This window comes from Pseudochaenichthys georgianus, chromosome 6 (assembly GCF_902827115.2).
Source record: "Pseudochaenichthys georgianus chromosome 6, fPseGeo1.2, whole genome shotgun sequence".
NCBI classification, from domain to species: Eukaryota; Metazoa; Chordata; class Actinopteri; order Perciformes; family Channichthyidae; genus Pseudochaenichthys; species Pseudochaenichthys georgianus.
This window is the reverse complement of record NC_047508.1, coordinates 35,304,044-35,320,819: the sequence shown is the minus strand read 5'-3', so window position 1 is coordinate 35,320,819 and position 16,776 is coordinate 35,304,044. Positions and strand designations below refer to the sequence as shown.

General features: G+C 40.4%; 11 non-coding genes across 11 annotated transcripts; all 11 read left to right on the top strand.

The window, feature by feature from the left end:
• The first annotated feature begins 187 nt into the window (after window positions 1-187).
• Window positions 188-328, top strand: LOC117448774 (U4 spliceosomal RNA). The gene has a single exon (XR_004552402.1). It is a non-coding gene; the product is annotated as a U4 spliceosomal RNA (small nuclear RNA).
• A 3,758-nt stretch (window positions 329-4,086) lies between these two features.
• LOC117448751 (U4 spliceosomal RNA) lies at window positions 4,087-4,227 on the top strand. The gene has a single exon (XR_004552382.1). It is a non-coding gene; the product is annotated as a U4 spliceosomal RNA (small nuclear RNA).
• A 1,081-nt stretch (window positions 4,228-5,308) lies between these two features.
• LOC117448775 (U4 spliceosomal RNA) lies at window positions 5,309-5,449 on the top strand. Its single transcript, XR_004552403.1, has one exon. It is a non-coding gene; the product is annotated as a U4 spliceosomal RNA (small nuclear RNA).
• Window positions 5,450-6,529: 1,080 nt separating this feature from the next.
• On the top strand, window positions 6,530-6,670 carry LOC117448750 (U4 spliceosomal RNA). The gene has a single exon (XR_004552381.1). It is a non-coding gene; the product is annotated as a U4 spliceosomal RNA (small nuclear RNA).
• Window positions 6,671-7,752: 1,082 nt separating this feature from the next.
• LOC117448767 (U4 spliceosomal RNA) lies at window positions 7,753-7,893 on the top strand. The gene has a single exon (XR_004552396.1). It is a non-coding gene; the product is annotated as a U4 spliceosomal RNA (small nuclear RNA).
• A 1,083-nt stretch (window positions 7,894-8,976) lies between these two features.
• On the top strand, window positions 8,977-9,117 carry LOC117448765 (U4 spliceosomal RNA). Its single transcript, XR_004552394.1, has one exon. It is a non-coding gene; the product is annotated as a U4 spliceosomal RNA (small nuclear RNA).
• A 1,830-nt stretch (window positions 9,118-10,947) lies between these two features.
• Window positions 10,948-11,088, top strand: LOC117448746 (U4 spliceosomal RNA). The gene has a single exon (XR_004552377.1). It is a non-coding gene; the product is annotated as a U4 spliceosomal RNA (small nuclear RNA).
• A 1,084-nt stretch (window positions 11,089-12,172) lies between these two features.
• Window positions 12,173-12,313, top strand: LOC117448764 (U4 spliceosomal RNA). Its single transcript, XR_004552393.1, has one exon. It is a non-coding gene; the product is annotated as a U4 spliceosomal RNA (small nuclear RNA).
• A 1,085-nt stretch (window positions 12,314-13,398) lies between these two features.
• On the top strand, window positions 13,399-13,540 carry LOC117448780 (U4 spliceosomal RNA). Its single transcript, XR_004552408.1, has one exon. It is a non-coding gene; the product is annotated as a U4 spliceosomal RNA (small nuclear RNA).
• Window positions 13,541-15,384: 1,844 nt separating this feature from the next.
• LOC117448794 (U4 spliceosomal RNA) lies at window positions 15,385-15,525 on the top strand. The gene has a single exon (XR_004552414.1). It is a non-coding gene; the product is annotated as a U4 spliceosomal RNA (small nuclear RNA).
• Window positions 15,526-16,610: 1,085 nt separating this feature from the next.
• Window positions 16,611-16,751, top strand: LOC117448776 (U4 spliceosomal RNA). The gene has a single exon (XR_004552404.1). It is a non-coding gene; the product is annotated as a U4 spliceosomal RNA (small nuclear RNA).
• The last annotated feature ends 25 nt before the right edge of the window (window positions 16,752-16,776 follow it).

Sequence of the window (16,776 nt, the reverse complement as noted above, 5' to 3'; positions counted from 1 at the left end):
ATATATTTGAGACCTATGCTATTGCCTAAAAATAGCATGATATGTCCACTTTAACTAACTTATCCTAACAATACACTACAAGTCTGCATACAGAGTTTCCTTGGAGTCTTTCAACAGTATGCATGTTAAACCCTGTCAGAAAGGTGTGTTCACCTTATAACCCCCTCCTCTGCAACCTGTGATCATTATCTCTGCGCAGTGGCAGTATCGTAGCCCATGAGGTTTATCCGAGGCGCGATTATTGCTGGTTGAAAACTTTACCCAATACCCTGCCAAGACGACTTGAAATATAGTCGGCGATGGCAATTTTTGACAGTCTCTCAGGAGACCGATAAAGTGTTAAACAATAATAATATTTCATAAAAAGGCTTCACTGTAAGAAGAACAACAGAATACATGTTCAAACTTCTTTCCCATTTGTCTGCATTAACTCACTTGTGACCTTCATCTTGGTTACATTGTGTTTGATTTGAATCTTAGATATGTTTTCTTTCCCACTCTATGATGCAACTTCTGTACAATTACCCTCTGTTTATAAAGTTGAATCATTTCTTATTTCAAAACATTTCGGAGGAGGTCTTTCTTAACAACAATCAGGCACACTGACCTTCTTATGTCTTAATCCATCCACACTATAGCAGGACAGTCACACACCCCACATAAGTGAACTAACTTGTCCTAAGCATACACTTATGGCGCGTTTCCACTGCAGCGGGTAGCTCGCTTTAAGCGTGCGGGGCCCGTTTTTGGTTGCGTTTCCACTTGGCCTAGTTTTGGCCCGGGGCTACTTTTTCACCTTTTTTCTGGCCCGACTAAATCGTGGTTCTTTGGCCAGGAACAACCAGGCTGAGTCGGGCTGAGTATGCTAAACTAGAGAGAGAATCGCTGTCAAGGGGGCTACAACTACAACAAGATGAACATATTTGACCGTGATTTAATTGTAACACACGTTTCAAAATGATGCCGAAGTAACAACATACTGATACCGGTTAGTAAAAACCATGAATTAATGCTTTGACAAGTCTGCAGACAGACGGCAGGCGGAAAACCCTTTTAAAATGCTTGTTTTCTAAATGGAGCTTGGCTAAGCTAACGTTATATATGCTCCGACCGTCCACACTCACAACAACGGCCTATACAGACATAAATAACCAGCGACTGTATTCGCCATGACACAGGCAGTCTGTGGTTTGTACTTGTTTCACTTTTGTTTAGTTTCTGAACAGAAGAGCTGTGAGCTCTGAGTGCTAAGAGCTAACATATGTGTTGTTTTTCTGGAGCTCTCATTGAAGATGACGTCACGGCAGAGATGTTCACAAGTCTTTTTTTGCAAGTCCAAGTCAAGTCTCAAGTCTTTGGTCACGAGTCCAAGTCAAGTCTCAAGTCTTTGGTCACGAGTCCAAGTCAAGTCTCAAGTCTCTAAAGAAATAAAAGTCTCATGTCTCTTCTGGTTGTAATAAGCCTTCTATTGTCTGCTGCTATCCAGTCTGTTAAGAATACTGCACAGCTATGTCTAAGAAATTCAAAGCATTTACTGTGTTATTATCACTCATATATCTATTAGCATACAGTATCAGTACTGATTAGTTGTTTGTTATATGATCACTTTAAACAGGCTATTGCAATGCAATATGAGGAAAAACATCACACTTTAGCTAAATGCAAACAACTTATAAGCAAAACACTTCAGAATCAGAAATCAGTATCACAAATACTTTATTAATCCCCCGCAGGGAAACTGTTAAAAGTACTTAAAAGCGGGTAATGATTAACGTTACCGACCTTTTTTATGTCATGTCAAGAGTTGGATGTCAACGCCACTCAACTCAAACAAGTGTGACAAGCAATTCACTAATCTTTTCAAATATTCAGTTACAAAGCTAGTAGCAAGCTAAGTTAACATTACATAGCTGATGCTGAGCTAAACATGTTTGCTAACCGTCCATATGCGTTAATGTGACTGACCTCTCCGGGTGAGTTTTCAAGTGCCTGATGAAATTCGACGTTGTTGCGCCAGCATCCTTGATTTTGATATTGCAGACTTTGCAGTGTGCGCTCCTTTTGTTGGTGCCGCCGGCATTTTGTTCGAAGTTGTTGTAGTTGAACCTAATTACAAGCGGTACAGCCGCAGGTGTGCCGCCGGTCGCCATTGTGTTACTACGAGGTAGTAACAGAGGCGCGCACGTCTGTGTAACGGCCCGTCTACACTACAGCGTCGACAGCGTCGAAAGCTCCAATCTGCTCCAATCTGCCCATTCACTTTCAATGGGGTGACGTCACGTAGCCGCGCTTTTTCGCCGAACTGAATTGTGGGTAGCAGAGCGAGGCGTCTCAGGCGTCTCAGGCGACAGAAGTTGAACAATGTTCAACTTCTGTCGCCTGAGACGCCGGAGTAGCCAGCGCCAGCCAATCAAATCCCGTTTCCCAAAATCTGACAGCTGAAGCCGTAGCCAATCAAACCGCGTCTAAGCTGGGAGAGATATGCCGCCGTTCATTTCTATATTTCAAAAAAAGTCGGAGGAGAAACTAACTATCGCCGTAGCGAATCACCCGGTTTTGTATGACCAGACCCTCTTCACCTACCGGGATACAAACCGGAGGAACCAGGCATGGAGGGAGGTGGCAGAGACAGTGGGGGAAACTGGTAGGTTTTCGCCTGTTTGGGGAGTTTATATATATATTGCTCCCATACAATCCCCGGGGTTTTTTGCTTTGTATGTCGGGGGCGGGAGATTCATGTGATTGGTTGTTGGCCGTGTTGCTTGAATAAAATCCCCAAGCTCCAGACACGCCCAGCTCCAAGTTATTTTTGGAGCTGTATTGTGGACGCTCCGTAATGAGCCCGGCTAAAATAACTGGATGGCCTACCTGCCTGTCAGCCTTCCATCTGGGCACACATTTATCTCGTGCCCTCATTGGTCATGTGCGCGTGCGTGTGTGTTGGAGGAGGCGGGCTCTATAAGGAAGTAGCAGCCTCTAGCAGATTATCTCCGGTTGTGTATTTTCAAATTCTAGCGATCTCGAGCCGGTTTCTCTCAAATGTACCTACCCCACCTTTAATACGCCAAAAATAGAAAACACAATGATTGTTCACGAGTCCCAACACACGAGTCCAAGTCGAGTCTGAAGTCTTTTGGTCACGAGTCCAAGTCAAGTCTGAAGTCTCTGTGTGTGCAACTTAAGTGCAACTCAAGTCCGAGTCGCAGACTCGTGTCCCAATCTCTGCGTCACGGCTCCTCCTACACTACGTTACTATAGTAACTACCCCAGTTCCTAAACTGTAATGGCCCGTCGACACTACAAGCATCGAAAAATGCTTTCAACGCTTCGCCCATTCACTTGAATGGGGTGACGTAGTTGATTTTGAATCTTCGCCGAACTGCATTGTGGGGAGCATGGCATGGCTTTGCAAGCATCGCGAGCATCTATAGGCATCAAAAGTTGAACAATGTTCAACTTTTGAGGCTCGATGCTTGGCATCAGCCAATCAAATCCTGTGTATACAAATCTGACAGTTCAAGAGCTAGCCAATCAAACCGCGTGTATGCTGGGAGAGACTACGCAGGTCATTTCCTCATATTCAAAAAAATGGAGCGGTAGTGAATCACCCGGTGCTGTATGATCAGTCTCTGTTGTGTTCATCTACCGGGATACAAACCGGAGGAGCCAGACATGGAGGGAGGTGGCAGAGACAGTGGATGAAACTGGTAGGTTTTCGCCTGTTTGTGGATTTTATATCCAGTTTACTTCGTTTTAACATTGCTATTGCTGTGTATGCCGGGGGCGGGCGGGAGATTCCTGATTGGTTGTTGGGCGCCTTGGGCGCGAGAAATCGCCAAGCCTCAGACACGCCCAGCTTCAAGATTTGTTGATGCCTGTAGTGTATACGGGCCGTAATGGAAGCGCAGCATTAAAGTGAGCTGGGGCTAATAATACCTAACCAAACCGAGCGAGGCCTGCAATGGAAACGCGCCATAAAAGTCTGCATACAGAGTTTCCTTGGAGTCTTTCAACAGTATGCATGTTAAACCCTGTCAGAAAGGTGTGTTCACCTTATAACCTCCTCCTCTGCAACCTGTGATCATTATCCCTGCGCAGTGGCAGTATCGTAGCCCATGAGGTTTATCCGAGGCGCGATTATTGCTGGTTGAAAACTTTACCCAATACCCCGCCTAGACGACTTGAAATATAGTCGGCGACGGCAATTTTTGACAGTCTCTCAGGAGACCGATAAAGTGTTAAATATTAATAATATTTCATATGAAAAGGCTCTGCTGTTGTTAGAAGATGCCGTACCACCACTGGATTGATAATATCATTGTCCAAAATCTCCACTAGATATCAATAATGATTTAATGAATTTCGTGAACTAGGAACTTTCAACACAACTAATTAAGTCTTTTCACAACTGGTATTCTTCGCTTCTTGTTCTAAAAAACCTAGAATACCTGTCTTTAAACTTAGTTCCTATTTGTCTACATTAACTCACATGTAATCTTCATTTGGTTACATTGTGTTTGATTTGAACCCTAAATATATGTATCCTTTCCCACTTTATGATGCAACTTCTGTACAATTACCCTTGGTATAATAAAGTTAAATCATATCTTATTTCAAAACGTTTTGCAGGAAGTCTATATTCGGACACTATATATTTGAAAGGTTATATAACACATACAGTTAGTATAAAACTATATTTTGGGATGCTAAAATAAATATAAAGGGCTACTCTGAGAACAACTTAATTTATAACCTTCTTTGGTAAGTGTGTTTAGTCTTAATCAACCCAGAGCATACTGTGTGAAGAAGTAGGAAATAAAAAGGAACTCACCTTGTGGTATAACCGGCAAGAGAGAAAGCCTTTGAGCTCCAAACTGTTTCAGAAATAATCCTTGATAATCCATGACATGGCGTTTCATCACGGCAGTATCTGCGGTAGAATCTCTCACATGAGCTAAGCCCCCTCCTCTTTTTTGAACTTTTTTTTTTATAGCTTGATAGCCAAAATCAGCACTTTTGAAACAGGAAGTGAAATAGAGGGATATGAGGCATGGCTAGAATGGGTGATCTGTTTGGTATGTTGAGCAAAACACTTCATAGACATGTTTCTTATATATTTGTATATATTTGAGACCTATGCTATTGCCTAAAGATAGCATGATATGTCCACTTTAACTAACTTATCCTAACAATACACTACAAGTCTACATTCAGAGTTTCCTTGGAGTCTTTCAACAGTATGCATGTTAAACCCTGTCAGAAAGGTGTGTTCACCTTATAACCTCCTCCTCTGCAACATGTGATCATTATCCCTGCGCAGTGGCAGTATCGTAGCCCATGAGGTTTATCCGAGGCGTGATTATTGCTGGTTGAAAACTTTACCCAATACCCCGCCAAGACGACTTGAAATATAGTCGGCGACGGCAATTTTTGACAGTCTCTCAGGAGACCGATAACTTGTTAAATATTAATAATATTTCATATGAATAGGCTCTGCTGTTCTTAGAAGATGCCGTACCACCACTGGATTGATAATATCATTGTCCAAAATCTCCACTAGATGTCAATAAAGATTTAATGAATTTCGTGAATTAGGAACTTTCAACACAACTAATTAAGTCTTTTCACAACTGGTATTCTTCGCTTCTTGTTCTAAAAAACCTAGAATACCTGTCTTTAAACTTAGTTCCTATTTGTCTACATTAACCCACATGTAATCTTCATTTGGTTACATTGTGTTTGATTTGAACCCTAACTATCTGTATCCTTTCCCACTTTATGATGCAACTTCTGTACAATTACCCTTGGTATAATAAAGTTAAATCATATCTTATTTCAAAACGTTTGGCAGGAAGTCTATATTCGGACACTATATATTTGAAAGGTTATATAACACATACAGTTAGTATAAAACTATATTTTGGGATGCTAAAATAAATATAAAGGGCTACTCTGAGAACAACTTAATTTATAACCTTCTTTGGTAAGTGTGTTTAGTCTTAATCAACCCAGAGCATACTGTGTGAAGAAGTAGGAAATAAAAAGGAACTCACCTTGTGGTATAACCGGCAAGAGAGAAAGCCTTTGAGCTCCAAACTGTTTCAGAAATAATCCTTGATAATCCTTTATATGGCGTTTCATCACGGCAGTATCTGCGGTAGAATCTCTCGCAAGAGCTCAGACCCCTCCTTTTTTCAACCTTTTTTTTTTATAGCTTTATAGCCAAAATCAGCACTTTTGAAACAGGAAGTGAAATAGAGGGATATGAGGCATGGCTAGAATGGGTGATCTGTTTGGTATTTTGAGCAAAACACTTCATAGACATGTTTCTTATATATTTGTATATATTTGAGACCTATGCTATTGCCTAAAAATAGCATGATATGTCCACTTTAACTAACTTATCCTAACAATACACTACAAGTCTGCATACAGAGTTTCCTTGGAGTCTTTCAACAGTATGCATGTTAAACCCTGTCAGAAAGGTGTGTTCACCTTATAACCTCCTCCTCTGCAACCTGTGATCATTATCCCTGCGCAGTGGCAGTATCGTAGCCCATGAGGTTTATCCGAGGCGCGATTATTGCTGGTTGAAAACTTTACCCAATACCCCGCCTAGACGACTTGAAATATAGTCGGCGACGGCAATTTTTGACAGTCTCTCAGGAGACCGATAAAGTGTTAAATATTAATAATATTTCATATGAAAAGGCTCTGCTGTTGTTAGAAGATGCCGTACCACCACTGGATTGATAATATCATTGTCCAAACTCTCCACTAGATATCAATAATGATTTAATGAATTTCGTGAACTAGGAACTTTCAACACAACTAATTAAGTCTTTTCACAACTGGTATTCTTCGCTTCTTGTTCTAAAAAACCTAGAATACCTGTCTTTAAACTTAGTTCCTATTTGTCTACATTAACTCACATGTAATCTTCATTTGGTTACATTGTGTTTGATTTGAACCCTAAATATCTGTATCCTTTCCCACTTTATGATGCAACTTCTGTACAATTACCCTTGGTATAAATAAAGTTAAATCATATCTTATTTCAAAACGTTTTGCAGGAAGTCTATATTCGGACACTATATATTTGAAAGGTTATATAACACATACAGTTAGTATAAAACTATATTTTGGGATGCTAAAATAAATATAAAGGGCTACTCTGAGAACAACTTAATTTGTAACCTTCTTTGGTAAGTGTGTTTAGTCTTAATCAACCCAGAGCATACTGTGTGAAGAAGTAGGAAATAAAAAGGAACTCACCTTGTGGTATAACCGGCAAGAGAGAAAGCCTTTGAGCTCCAAACTGTTTCAGAAATAATCCTTGATAATCCATGATATGGCGTTTCATCACGGCAGTATCTGCGGTAGAATCTCTCGCATGAGCTCAGCCCCCTCCTTTTTTTCAACTTTTTTTTTATATAGCTTTATAGCCAAAATCAGCACTTTTGAAACAGGAAGTGAAATAGAGGGATATGAGGCATGGCTAGAATGGGTGATCTGTTTGGTATTTTGGGCAAAACACTTCATAGACATGTTTCTTATATATTTGTATATATTTGAGACCTATGCTATTGCCTAAAAATAGCATGATATGTCCACTTTAATTAACGTATCCTAACAATACACTACAAGTCTGCAGACAAAGTTTCCTTGGAGTCTTTCAACAGTATGCATGTTAAACCCTGTCAGAAAGGTGTGTTCACCTTATAACCTCCTCCTCTGCAACCTGTGATCATTATCCCTGCGCAGTGGCAGTATCGTAGCCCATGAGGTTTATCCGAGGCGTGATTATTGCTGGTTGAAAACTTTACCCAATACCCCGCCTAGACGACTTGAAATATAGTCGGCGACGGCAATTTTTGACAGTCTCTCAGGAGACCGATAAAGTGTTAAATATTAATAATGTTTCATATGAAAAGGCTCTACTGTTGTTAGAAGATGCCGTACCACCACTGGATTGATAATATCATTGTCCAAACTCTCCACTAGATGTCAATAATGATTTAATGAATTTTGCGAACTAGGAACTTTCAACACAACTAATTAAATCTTTTCACAACTGGTATTCTTCGCTTCTTGTTCAAAAACAAAACCTAGAATACCTGTCTTTAAACTTAGTTCCTATTTGTCTACATTAACTCACATGTAATCTTCATTTGGTTACATTGTGTTTGATTTGAACCCTAAATATATGTATCCTTTCCCACTTTATGATGCAACTTCTGTACAATTACCCTTGGTATAAATAAAGTTAAATCATATCTTATTTCAAAACGTTTGGCAGGAAGTCTATATTCGGACACTATATATTTGAAAGGTTATATAACACATACAGTTAGTATAAAACTATATTTTGAGATGCTAAAATAAATATAAAGGGCTACTCTGAGAACAACTTAATTTGTAACCTTCTTTGGTAAGTGTGTTTAGTCTTAATCAACCCAGAGCATACTGTGTGAAGAAGTAGGAAATGAAAAGGAACTCACCTTGTGGTATAACCGGCAAGAGAGAAAGCCTTTGAGCTCTAAACTGTTTCAGAAATAATCCTTGATAATCCATGATATGGCGTTTCATCACGGCAGTATCTGCGGTAGAATCTCTCGCATGAGCTCAGCCCCCTCCTCTTTTCTCAACTTTTTTTTATATAGCTTTATAGCCTAAATCAGCACTTTTGAAACAGGAAGTGAAATAGAGGGATATGAGGCATGGCTAGAATGGGTGATCTGTTTGGTATTTTGAGCAAAACACTTCATAGACATGTTTCTTATTTATTTATATATTTGAGACCTATGCTATTGCCTAAAAATAGCATGATATGTCCACTTTAACTAACTTATCCTAACAATACACTACAAGTCTGCATACAGAGTTTCCTTGGAGTCTTTCAACAGTATGCATGTTAAACCCTGTCAGAAAGGTGTGTTCACCTTATAACCTCCTCCTCTGCAACCTGTGATCATTATCTCTGCGCAGTGGCAGTATCGTAGCCCATGAGGTTTAGCCGAGGCGCGATTATTGCTGGTTGAAAACTTTACCCAATACCCCGCCTAGACGACTTGAAATATAGTCGGCGACGGCAATTTTTGACAGTCTCTCAGGAGACCGATAAAGTGTTAAACAATAATAATATTTCATAAAAAGGCTTCACTTTAAGAAGAACAACAGAATACATGTTCAAACTTCTTTCCCATTTGTCTACATTAACTCACTTGTGACCTTCATCTTGGTTACATTGTGTTTCATTTGAATCTTAGATATGTTTTCTTTCCCACTCTATGATGCAACTTCTGTACAATTACCCTCTGTATATAAAGTTGAATCATTTCTTATTTCAAAACATTTCGGAGGAGGTCTTTCTTAACAACAATCAGGCACACTGACCTTCTTATGTCTTAATCCATCCAAACTATAGCAGGACAGTCACACACCCCACATAAGTGAACTAACTTGTCCTAAGCATACACTTATGGCGCGTTTCCACTGCAGCGGGTAGCTCGCTTTAAGCGTGCGGGGCCCGTTTTTGGTTGCGTTTCCACTTGGCCTAGTTTTGGCCCGAGGCTACTTTTTCACCTTTTTTCTGGCCCGACTAAATCGTGGTTCTATGGCCAGGAACAACCAGGCTGAGTCGGGCTGAGTATGCTAAACTAGAGAGAGAATCGCTGTCAAGGGGGCTACAAGTACAACAAGATGAACATATTTGACCGTGATTTAATTGTAACACACGTTTCAAAATGATGCCGAAGTAACAACATACTGATACCGGTTAGTAAAAACCATGAATTAATGCTTTGACAAGTCTGCAGACAGATGGCAGGCGAAACACCGTTTTAAAATGCATGTTTTCTAAATGGAGCTTGGCTAAGCTAACGTTATATATGCTCCGACCGTGCACACTCACAACAACGGCCTATACAGACATAAATAAACCAGCGACTGTACTCGCCATGACACAGGCAGTCTGTGGTTTGTACTTGTTTAACTTTTGTTTAGTTTCTGAACAGAAGAGCTGTGAGCTCTGAGTGCTAAGAGCTAACGGCTGTGTTGTTTTTCTGGGGCTCTCATTGAAGATGACGTCACGGCTCCTCCTACACTACGTTACTATAGTAACTACCCCAGTTCCTAAACTGTAACGGCCCGTCGACACTACAAGCATCGAAAAATTCTTTCAACGCTTCGCCCATTCACTTGAATGGGGTGACGTAGTTGATTTTGAATCTTCGCCGAACTGCATTGTGGGGAGCATGGCATGGCTTTGCAAGCATCGCGAGCATCAATCGGCATCAAAAGTTGAACAATGTTCAACTTTTGAGGCTCGATGCTTGGCATCAGCCAATCAAATCCTGCGTATGCAAATCTGACAGTACAAGAGCGAGCCAATCAAACCGTGTGTATGCTGGGAGAGACTACGCAGGGCATTTCCTCATATTCAAAAAAATGGAGCGGTAGTGAATCACCCGGTGCTGTATGATCAGTCTTTGTTGTGTTCATCTACCGGGATACAAACCGGAGGAGCCAGGCATGGAGGGAGGTGGCAGAGACAGTGGATGAAACTGGTAGGTTTTCGCCTGTTTGGGGATTTTATATCCCGTTTACTTCGTTTTAACATTGGTATTGCTTTGTATGCCGGGGGCGGGCGGGAGATTCCTGATTGGTTGTTGGTCGCCTTGGGCGCGAGAAATCGCCAAGCCTCAGACACGCCCAGCTTCAAGATGTGTTGATGCCTGTAGTGTAGACGGGCCGTAATGGAAGCGCAGCATTAAAGTGAGGCGGGGCTAATAATGCCTAACCAAACCGAGCGAGGCCTGCAGTGGAAACGCGCCATAAAAGTCTACATTCAGAGTTTGATTGCAGTCTTTCAACAGTATGCATGTTAAACCCTGTCAGAAAGGTGTGTTCACCTTATAACCTCCTCCTCTGCAACCTGTGATCATTATCCCTGCGCAGTGGCAGTATCGTAGCCCATGAGGTTTATCCGAGGCGCGATTATTGCTGGTTGAAAACTTTACCCAATACCCCGCCTAGACGACTTGAAATATAGTCGGCGACGGCAATTTTTGACAGTCTCTCAGGAGACCGATAAAGTGTTAAATATTAATAATATTTCATATGAAAAGGCTCTGCTGTTGTTAGAAGATGCCGTACCACCACTGGATTGATAATATCATTGTCCAAAATCTCCACAAGATATCAATAATGATTTAATGAATTTCGTGAACTAGGAACTTTCAACACAACTAATTAAGTCTTTTCACAACTGGTATTCTTCGTTTCTTGTTCTAAAAAACCTAGAATACCTGTCTTTAAACTTAGTTCCTATTTGTCTACATTAACTCACATGTAATCTTCATTTGGTTACATTGTGTTTGATTTGAACCCTAAATAACTGTATCCTTTCCCACTTTATGATGCAACTTCTGTACAATTACCCTTGGTATCAATAAAGTTAAATCATATCTTATTTCAAAACGTTTTGCAGGAAGTCTATATTCGGACACTATATATTTGAAAGGTTATATAACACATACAGTTAGTATAAAACTATATTTTGGGATGCTAAAATAAATATAAAGGGCTACTCTGAGAACAACTTCATTTATAACCTTCTTTGGTAAGTGTGTTTAGTCTTAATCAACCCAGAGCATACTGTGTGAAGAAGTAGGAAATAAAAAGTAACTCACCTTGTGGTATAACCGGCAAGAGAGAAAGCCTTTGAGCTCCAAACTGTTTCAGAAATAATCCTTGATAATCCATGATATGGCGTTTCATCACGGCAGTATCTGCGGTAGAATCTCTCGCATAAGCTCAGCCCCCTCCTTTTTTTTCAACTTTTTTTTTTATATAGCTTTATAGCCAAAATCAGCACTTTTGAAACAGGAAGTGAAATAGAGGGATATGAGGCATGGCTAGAATGGGTGATCTGTTTGGTATGTTGAGCAAAACACTTCATAGACATGTTTTTTATATATTTGTATATATTTGAGACCTATGCTATTGCCTAAAAATAGCATGATATGTCCACTTTAACTAACTTATCCTAACAATACACTACAAGTCTGCATACAGAGTTTCCTTGGAGTCTTTCAACAGTATGCATGTTAAACCCTGTCAGAAAGGTGTGTTCACCTTATAACCCCCTCCTCTGCAACCTGTGCTCATTATCTCTGCGCAGTGGCAGTATCGTAGCCCATGAGGTTTATCCGAGGCGCGATTATTGCTGGTTGAAAACTTTACCCAATACCCCGCCAAGACGACTTGAAATATAGTCGGCGATGGCAATTTTTGACAGTCTCTCAGGAGACCGATAAAGTGTTAAATATTAATAATATTTCATATGAAAAGGCTCTGCTGTTCTTAGAAGATGCCGTACCACCACTGGATTGATAATATCATTGTCCAAACTCTCCACTAGATGTCAATAATGATTTAATGAATTTCGTGAACTAGGAACTTTCAACACAACTAAATAAGTCTTTTCACAACTGGTATTCTTCGCTTCTTGTTCTAAACAACCTAGAATACCTGTCTTTAAACTTAGTTCCTATTTGTCTACATTAACTCACATGTAATCTTCATTTGGTTACATTGTGTTTGATTTGAACCCTAAATATATGTATCCTTTCCCACTTTATGATGCAATTTCTGTACACTTACCCTTGGTATAAATAAAGTTAAATCATATCTTATTTCAAAACGTTTTGCAGGAAGTCTATATTCGGACACTATATATTTGAAAGGTTATATAACACATACAGTTAGTATAAAACTATATTTTGGGATGCTAAAATAAATATAAAGGGCTACTCTGAGAACAACTTAATTTGTAACCTTCTTTGGTAAGTGTGTTTAGTCTTAATCAACCCAGAGCATACTGTGTGAAGAAGTAGGAAATAAAAAGGAACTCACCTTGTGGTATAACCGGCAAGAGAGAAAGCCTTTGAGCTCCAAACTGTTTCAGAAATAATCCTTGATAATCCTTGATATGGCGTTTCATCACGACAGTATCTGCGGTAGAATCTCTCGCATGAGCTCAGCCCCCTCCTCTTTTTTCAACTTTTTTTTTTTTTATAGCTTTATAGCCAAAATCGGCACTTTTGAAACAGGAAGTGAAATAGAGGAATATGAGGCATGGCTAGAATGGGTGATCTGTTTGGTATGTTGAGCAAAACACTTCATAGACATGTTTTTTATTTATTTGTATATATTTGAGACCTATGCTATTGCCTAAAAATAGCATGATATGTCCACTTTAACTAACTTATCCTAACAATACACCACAAATCTGCATACAGAGTTTCCTTGGAGTCTTTCAACAGTATGCATGTTTAACCCTGTCAGAAAGGTGTGTTCACCTTATAACCTCCTCCTCTGCAACCTGTGATCATTATCCTTGCGCAGTGGCAGTATCGTAGCCCATGAGGTTTATCCGAGGCGTGATTATTGCTGGTTGAAAACTTTACCCAATATCCCCGCCTAGAGGACTTGAAATATAGTCGGTGAAGGCAATTTTTGACAGTCTCTCAGGAGACCGATAAAGTGTTAAATAATAATAATATTTCATAAAAAGGCTTCACTTTAAGAAGAACAACAGAATACATGTTCAAACTTCTTTCCCATTTGTCTACATTAACTCACTTGTGACCTTCATCTTGGTTACATTGTGTTTGATTTGAATCTTAGATATGTTTTCTTTCCCACTCTATGATGCAACTTCTGTACAATTACCCTCTGTATATAAAGTTGAATCATTTCTTATTTCAAAACATTTCGCAGGAGGTCTTTCTTAACAGCAATCAGGCACACTGACCTTCTTATGTCTTAATCCATCCAAACTATAGCAGGACAGTCACACACCCCATATAAGTGAACTAACTTGTCCTAAGCATACACTTATGGCGCGTTTCCACTGCAGCGGGTAGCTCGCTTTAAGCGTGCCGAGCCGTGCGGGGCCCGTTTTTGGTTGCGTTTCCACTTGGCCTAGTTTTGGCCCGGGGCTACTTTTTCACCTTTTTTCCGGCAGACTAAATCGTGGTTCTATCGCCAGGAACAACCAGGCTGAGTCGGGCTGAGTATGCTCAACTAGAGAGAGAATCGCTGTCAAGGGGGCTACAACTACAACAAGATGAACATATTTGACCGTGATTTAATTGTAACACACGTTTCAAAATGATGCCGAAGTAACAACATACTGATACCGGTTAGTAAAAACCATGAATTAATGCTTTGACAAGTCTGCAGACAGACGGCAGGCAAAAAACCCTTTTAAAATGCGTGTTTTCTAAATGGAGCTTGGCTAAGCTAACATTATATATGCTCCGACCGTCCACACTCACAACAACGGCCTATACAGACATAAATAAACCAGCGACTGTATTCGCCATGACACAGGCAGTCTGTGGTTTGTACTTGTTTAACTTTTGTCTAGTTTCTGAACAGAAGAGCTGTGAGCTCTGAGTGCTAAGAGCTAACGGCTGTGTTGTTTTTCTGTGGCTCTCATTGAAGATGACGTCACGGCTCCTCCTACACTACGTTACTATAGTAACTACCCCAGTTCCTAAACTGTAAGGGCCCGTCTACAGGCATCGAAAAATGCTTTCAACGCTTCGCCCATTCACTTGAATGGGGTGACGTAGTTGATTTTGAATCTTCGCCGAACGGCATTGTGGGGAGCATGGCATGGCTTTGCAAGCATCACGAGCATCTATCGGCATCAAAAGTTGAACAATGTTCAACTTTTGAGGCTCGATGCTTGGCATCAGCCAATCAAATCCCGCGTATGCAAATCTGACAGTACAAGCGCTAGCCAATCAAACCGCGTGTATGCTGGGAGAGACTACGCAGGTCATTTCCTCATATTAAAAAAAATGGAGCGGTAGTGAATCACCCGGTGCTGTATGATCAGTCTCTGTTGTGTTCATCTACCGGGATACAAACCGGAGGAGCGAGGCATGGAAGGAGGAGGCAGAGACAGTGGATGAAACTGGTAGGTTTTCGCCTGTTTGGGGATTTTATATCCCGTTTACTTCGTTTTAACATTGCTATTGCTTTGTATGCCGGGGGCGGGCGGGAGATTCCTGATTGGTTGTTGGTCGCCTTGGGCGCGAGAAATCGCCAAGCCTCAGACACGCCCAGCTTCAAGATTTGTTGATGCCTGTAGTGTAGACGGGCCGTAATGGAAGCGCAGCATTAAAGTGAGCCGGGGCTAATAATGCCTAACCAAACCGAGCGAGGCCGAGCGAGGCCTGCAGTGGAAACGCGCCATAAAAGTCTACATTCAGAGTTTGATTGGAGTCTTTCAACAGTATGCATGTTAAACCCTGTCAGAAAGGTGTGTTCACCTTATAACCTCCTCCTCTGCAACCTGTGATCATTATCCCTGCGCAGTGGCAGTATCGTAGCCAATGAGGTTTAGCCGAGGCGCGATTATTGCTGGTTGAAAACTTTACCCAATACCCCGCCTAGGCGACTTGAAATATAGTCGGCGACGGCAATTTTTGACAGTCTCTCAGGAGACCGATAAAGTGTTAAATATTAATAATATTTCATATGAAAAGGCTCTGCTGTTGTTAGAAGATGCCGTACCACCACTGGATTGATAATATCATTGTCCAAACTCTCCACTAGATGTCAATAATGATTTAATGAATTTCGTGAACTAGGAACTTTCAACACAACTAAATAAGTCTTTTCACAACTGGTATTCTTCGCTTCTTGTTCTAAACAACCTAGAATACCTGTCTTTAAACTTAGTTCCTATTTGTCTACATTAACTCACATGTAATCTTCATTTGGTTACATTGTGTTTGATTTGAACCCTAAATATATGTATCCTTTCCCACTTTATGATGCAATTTCTGTACACTTACCCTTGGTATAAATAAAGTTAAATCATATCTTATTTCAAAACGTTTTGCAGGAAGTCTATATTCGGACACTATATATCTGAAAGGTTATATAACACATACAGTTAGTATAAAACTATATTTTGGGATGCTAAAATAAATATAAAGAGCTACTCTGAGAACAACTTAATTTGTAACCTTCTTTGGTAAGTGTGTTTAGTCTTAATCAACCCAGAGCATACTGTGTGAAGAAGTAGGAAATAAAAAGGAACGCACCTTGTGGTATAACCGGCAAGAGAGAAAGCCTTTGAGCTCCAAACTGTTTCAGAAATAATCCTTGATAATCCTTGATATGGCGTTTCATCACGACAGTATCTGCGGTAGAATCTCTCGCATGAGCTCAGCCCCCTCCTCTTTTTTCAACTTTTTTTTTTTTTATAGCTTTATAGCCAAAATCGGCACTTTTGAAACAGGAAGTGAAATAGAGGAATATGAGGCATGGCTAGAATGGGTGATCTGTTTGGTATGTTGAGCAAAACACTTCATAGACATGTTTTTTATTTATTTGTATATATTTGAGACCTATGCTATTGCCTAAAAATAGCATGATATGTCCACTTTAACTAACTTATCCTAACAATACACCACAAATCTGCATACAGAGTTTCCTTGGAGTCTTTCAACAGTATGCATGTTTAACCCTGTCAGAAAGGTGTGTTCACCTTATAACCTCCTCCTCTGCAACCTGTGATCATTATCCTTGCGCAGTGGCAGTATCGTAGCCCATGAGGTTTATCCGAGGCGTGATTATTGCTGGTTGAAAACTTTACCCAATATCCCGCCTAGAGGACTTGAAATATAGTCGGTGAAGGCAATTTTTGACAGTCTCTCAGGAGACCGATAAAGTGTTAAATAATAATAA